The 6414-nt window shown below is 42.8% G+C and overlaps 1 non-coding gene across 1 annotated transcript; it reads left to right on the plus strand.

Annotated features, from left to right (window-relative positions):
* The first annotated feature begins 685 nt into the window (after positions 1 to 685).
* On the plus strand, positions 686 to 814 carry LOC122903889. The gene has a single exon (XR_006384091.1). It is a non-coding gene; the product is annotated as a small nucleolar RNA SNORA25 (small nucleolar RNA).
* Positions 815 to 6414: the final 5600 nt, after the last annotated feature.

Here is a 6414-nt window from a genome sequence, read left to right on the forward strand (position 1 = left end):
CCCCAATGTCCTTAACCCAGCCATCCTATCCTTACCCCTCCCAACCCCCAGCAACCCTCAGTTTGTTTCATCAGATTAAGATTCTCTTGTGGTTTGTCTCCCTCCCAATCCCATCTTCTTTCATCTTTTCCTTACCTACCACCCACGAGACCCAGCCCTGCCTCTCAAATTCCTCATATCAGAGAGATCATACGATAATTGTCTTTCTCTGATTAACTTATTTCACTTAACATGATACCCTCTAGTTTCATCCATGTCGTTGCAAATGGCAAGATTTTGTTTCTTTTGATGGCTGCATAGTATTCCATTGTAGATATACACCACATCTTCTTTATCCATTCTGTTAATGGACATCTAGGTTCTTTCCATAGTTTGGCTATTGTGGACATTGCTACTATAAACATTTGGGTGCATGTGCCCCTTTGGATCACTACATTTGCTTCTTTAGGGTAAATACCCAGTAGTCTATTCTATGCCTTTTTAAAGGACCAGATTGGATTCTGCAGAAAATGAGATCTGGAAGAATACGTAAGAATGCACTAGGATATCAAGCAGAACTACCCACTGAAGTGGATTTCATTCCACAGCGGTTACAGATGTGACTGCCAAAAGGAGTTCTGGTTCTCAAAATCTGCCTATGTCATGCAGAGGTGAAGGGTCTCTCTGCTCCAGTTTAAACATATATGGATCATTTCAAGGAGAGCTTTTGGGGCTGTGAAGCCAGGAGCTCTTAGATCTATAACCAAAGATTGAAGTTCTCCATAGGATGCCACAGTCACGCAACAGTGCTAGGCTTTTCTGAGGAAATATAAGATGTGGCCCCTCCTAATAATCACAATAGTTCATAATAGTCCACTCATAATAACCCATGATTGGTGATCTGGGAAAGCAAAAACACGTGTCAAAGTTCAATAAAATATTATCACTATTGGGGCACCTGGGTGGCTCAGTCATTTAAGTGTCTGCCTTCAGCTCTGGGCATGATCTCGGGGTCCTGGGATCAAGCCCTGAGTTAAGCTCCCTGCTCAGCATGGAGTTTGCTTCTCCCTTTCCCTCTGCCCTTCCCCGCATTTGTGCTCACACACTCTCTCTGTCTCTCAAGTAAATAAATGAAATCTTAAAAAATTATATTATCACTCACACCCTGTATACATGTACCAATAGTACATAGGTAGACTATGGATTTGTCATCAGAGCTAGATAATTGGGATTCACATTAGAACCAAAACATTTAACAGATTTTTTATTCTTCCCTCTAAGTCACTTCTCAGATATAATTCTCCAATGTGGATTACATTTTCCTGCTGGAGGAGATCATTGAGAGGACTTGAGCACCGCCCCCCCGACATTTGGACTGTGTCCAGGCAATCAGAGCAGAGGCTCCTTACCCCCCACCCACCATTCCCACACTAGGAGCCACTCCAAGGACACAGCCCTGACTGAGAGTAACGTGTCGCTGAGACCGTCTGAACTGGGTACATGACTGAACCCCATTAAGTCCTCTCTATAAACTACGATTCTGCAAGGTGGGTACAGAAATCTCATTTTTGCACAGCTTCCTCATATGGAAGCGCCCTTACTTACGAAAACTGCCCTCTACCACCTGGAGTGGCCTGTCCCCTTCCTCCTTCTTTCCTTGCTTTCCGCATGCAGGGGCCAGTCGTGAATGTCACCCGGGGGGAGTTCCTGAGGTTGAGAACCAGCAATCCACTCTCCCCACTAAACCAGCTTCTCCCTGCTCATGGTTCTAATGACAAAGTCCAAGTAGCAGAGAGAGAGAGCAACAGGAGCCCCCCACTATCCAGACACTCTCCACCATCCCCAATATCCAGACAATATCCAGAAAATGTCCAGTGAACAAGTACACAGGAGCTGCTCTTAATTACCCATGCCATGAAATCCCCCAACCTGCTGGCTTGGCAGAGTTTCTGTTTTATCCCTTTCTAAGGGAGCCCAGGACTGCCAGCACCCCGGAAAGCCAGCACAGTTTGAAAGCACAGGCACAGCTCCCATCAGAAACACCATCTAGGTAGTTAAGAAGCTCATCTCCAGCCATGTGGCTGCTGGTGCTCGGGTCAGCCCACTCCCTTGCCTCCCACAGACCACATGGAGTTTGGTGGGGGCTAGTGCAGAATGTAGTGCCTACTGGTTAGACTCTAAGTGGCCTTCCCATTGTCTGAAAGTTCATCAGATGCCTTAGAAATAAAGCACAGTACCTTTCTGCTCTTTGAGCTTCGGATCCTGCCGAAAGGGAATCAGCTGCTTCTAATGGAGACCTAGGCTAATTTGATTCTAACTAATCATTATTTTGTGGCCATCTCGTTACTGTGCCCCCACCCCTAGCTAATATCTTACCTGAACACACACACACATTAACACACACACAAACACACACACACACACACACCTTTCTTTTGACTCCATCTATTTCCAAGTGTTTAAGTGGGGGATTCAAGCACGCTGGCTTAAAGCAGGCTAGAGCCAGGACAGCTGAGGCTGTCACGGAGCTCTCTCCCCCTGACATATAAGTTGGCCAAATTGTCACAGCCAAGTAGCAATCATTTGTCTTTTCCCTTGTCTCCTCAGAGCAGAGGCTGATGTTCAGGGTGGTTTTAGAATATGGACGGGGGTCTCCACAGCCAGGAAAAGACAGCTGACACCATTCCCTCCCATCCCCCGTGCCGGGCTCTGCGATGGTGACTCTTCTAAGATTTGAACGTGGGTCTCCAGAGGTGAAGAGAGCAGGGATTAGCCCACTGTGCTGCCTTGCCCACAGCATAGTATAATATTAATTAGTCACCTTCCTTATTATTCAGTCAAAATATCCCAGACTGAAATAAATTACATTCTTAGCACATATTTCACACCCCTGGATCAAGTCTTGCAAGGGTTTTCTTTTATTATTTATAAGATCATGTGCTGTCTTCCTGCGGAAAATGAGATGGTCTGCATGAGGAAAAAGGTAAAAGAAATGCAGAGAAATGAAACAATCAGATATTCCCTAATGATATTTAAAAATAGAAAATTTGCTACTGTTACATACAGCATGTTCCATCTTTTGAGATTTAATGGCTCTCTTGTGGTTTAATGGAGAATTACTTTCAGTAATTGATTATTAAAATTTAAAATTGCTAACCATCTTCATTATTAGATGAGCGAACATGTTATCCTTGTAATTAAAAAAGCCCGAGACTCACTTTCATCCTGTTGACAGAGCGGGCAGACCGTCTCCGCACTCAGACTTGATGGTTTCAGGCTTCTTGTTTGACAAAAATAGCCAGCCAGTCATTTGATGATGAAAATGCAGAACATCCACAGAGACTGAGCAGAAAATATAATGAACAAAAAATAAAATAATAAAAAGCCCTACAAGCTAATTAAAGTTTTCAGTCCCGACTCATTAAATGCTCTGCATCGCTTATGTGATATTTCAGTGTGCTGTGCGCAGGTAGCACGGGGCGCTGTCTCGTTCTTGCTGCCTCCCTCGACATGCCTTCAGAAAGCCTAACGACCTTGCCTCCTCCACCTGCGGCAGTACCTGCCCTCTCACACCTAACCCCAAGATGTTGTCATTGCAAAATGCTGGTTTCGGCAACATACTGCACCGAGGGGTCCTGGGAAAGTACACTGTCATTTCTTGCTGTCTTCGGTGTGTTCGGAGATTTCTAGACTGGCATGGAACTCTCTGACGATCATACGCCCTGCTGAGTCCAGGTCCTACATCCTAAAAGCCAAAAAAGCTTTATCACACAGTTATCCACACACTGGGGTGAGGAATTTGCCTTTTCGTGGGAGCCTGCGTCGCCTTCCAAGTTTTCGTCTATTGGAGTGCTCATTTTGAGCAGGCAGCCCCCAGTGATCGCCACAAAGAAATTTTGTAGCTGTCAACAGAAGAGTCTATCAAAGGGGATGTTTTTCACAACTTAAGTATTAGACAGATGTCAGTCTTTGGGAGAGGAAAATGCAACAGGCTTGAGAAACACATATATGAGTAAAGCAAAGATTTCCGTACATGAAGATTTATTCTGAAAATCATGGAAAGCCATCTGAATATCAGCATTCCCATAAAGGCTCAGTTGCTTAGCTCATAAAATCCATGCTCAAATGTCAGGTTTTTTTAATTGACTAATCAATGACTTGCCAATATTTTCTTAAGAGTCAGACCCTCAAGGATGTCCTCTCTGCTTCAACCCGGCCAACCTCGATTATTCCTCGACACAAATTACCACCCTACCTTTTGTCCACACTCAGACTATGATATCACCGGTCAATATTTAGACTGTGCTATAAAGCTGTTCTCATGTACTTGTCCTTGTGTTTGTCTTCCCAATTAGATTATGTGAGCCTCAAGGGTAAGAGCAATTTCTTTTCTTTCTTTTGCCATTTTCACTTATCTCTACAGCCTCTTACCTGATGTTGAGCTCAGCAGACATCAGGTGTGTACCACTCATCTTATTTGCTTTCTGGGTTAGATATGAAAGTTTGACCAGAAGGTGAGATATACTATACTCGTTAAATATAACTTTGAATTTAGGACCCATATAGACTAGATCAGACTTTTTTCAACCACAGAACAAATTTTCTCAATTCTCCCACCGGTGGTACATAGTTAGTTGCATTCTAGATGCATGTGAGATAAGTAAATTAATTACATACAACGAGCCTTAGAGCTTAATTCCCAAAACCTCTTAAGAAAGACTGGTCAAGCCAAAGACTGGTCAAGATTATTCTCCCAGATTCCCTGCAGTAAATTTGCAAAAGTCAAATAAGAAAATTCCTTTCCCCTTCAATAGTCTTTCTGGAGTTGATGATATAAAGACCTTCCCTTCTGGAATGTAAAGGCCAACCTCTTTTTAAAGCTGTCTCACGTGTGAACACCTCAAAATCACTTTGGTGTACACAAACACCATGACACCTTACTTGTGCTAATGACACATACTTCCATTTGCGATTAGGTTATATGAATGCTGATAGTATAGTTCTCATGTAAACATTTTCCTGTCTCTCACAGCACTTAGTACCTAGCTTCTAATGTGTAAGAGATTAGAGTACATATCGACTAGCTATCTAAATAAATTGAACAATTAAAACCAAGAGAATGGGCTAAACCTAGATTTTTTTTCGATCTCCTAAACTTCTCTCTTGAATTTAAATATGAATGAAAATAGCTACCCAGTACAAGTGTACTGATTAAGGGCTTACAGAAATTTCTTTCTCGTGTGGGTGTCAAAAACTTTGGTCCACAAATTCCTGATCCTTTCATCTCCGTTGACAGCCACTCCATAGTTTGTTTCTCAGGCCATCACCTCTGAGTCATCTGGGACTTCTCCCTTTCGCTCTTACCCCTGATTTTATCCATCAACAGAATATGTCAGCTCTCCTGTCAGAATTGATCCAGACTACTGTTCACCATCTCCTCCACTACCACCTGTTCCAAGGTACCCTCACCCATAACCTAGATTATTGTAATTGCCTCCTAAGAGCGCTGTTGACTGCCAGAGATGCTCTGTTCGACATCACTTGGTTCAAGTCATTCCTCTGCCCACATCTTCCAATGAGTCCCGATTTCAGGACAATGGCCTACCAAGTCCTACTGTCTTCACCCTTCATGTCATCCACTACCCTCTGCTCCCTCCCTGTGACCAGGCATTTTGGTATTCTTGCTCTTTCTCCAACCAGGCACTCTCTGGCCTCAAGAAATGCCCCAAGGCCTTTGCACTTACTCCTCCCTCAGCCTGGATTGCTTTTCACCAACATAGAAGTGAAGGGGAGCTTGTTCTTTCACTGGCTTCAGATTATTGATCAAATATCACCGTACTATTAAGACCTTCAGAGATGTTTGCATCTGTTTTCCCATAACTAGTTTAATCCAGTTAATTTATCAATGCAGTTAAAATTAAAATGGAGAAATTACAAAGGCTACAAACTGTTTACAGAATGTCACCATATCAGAGGAAAATCAAACATTGGCAGAGTTTGGGTGCAGAATACGGGCACTTAATGGAGGAATGCTGTGGCTTTCTGCCAGGAGATCACTGAAGATGGGTTTCCTGCTGTAATTTCTTTCTATCCCCTCCCTTTTTCTTCAAAAGATGAGAATGTCTAAGAAAGGTTCCCAAAAGCTTATTGACAACCCATTGAAACGGCCCATACCATCCAAATTAGCTACAAATATTGATTCTATTGACCCTGTTTTTTTCTGTATGGAGCAGGGCTCTTGAAGGAAGGAAGGAAAGGTAGGAATAAAGTAAAAGAAAACAATTTTCCTTGACTACTTTTTTGTAGTCAGACAAATCAGATAGACACTAAAAATTCAAATCAGCACAAGATTTCACCCACACTTTTGTTTTTGTTTGTGTTCTTATCTTTTTTTAAGAAAACTGGATCATCTCACACATTATAATGTCCTGACAG

Source organism: Neovison vison, chromosome 3 (genome assembly GCF_020171115.1).
Source record: "Neovison vison isolate M4711 chromosome 3, ASM_NN_V1, whole genome shotgun sequence".
NCBI lineage: Eukaryota > Metazoa > Chordata > Mammalia > Carnivora > Mustelidae > Neogale > Neogale vison.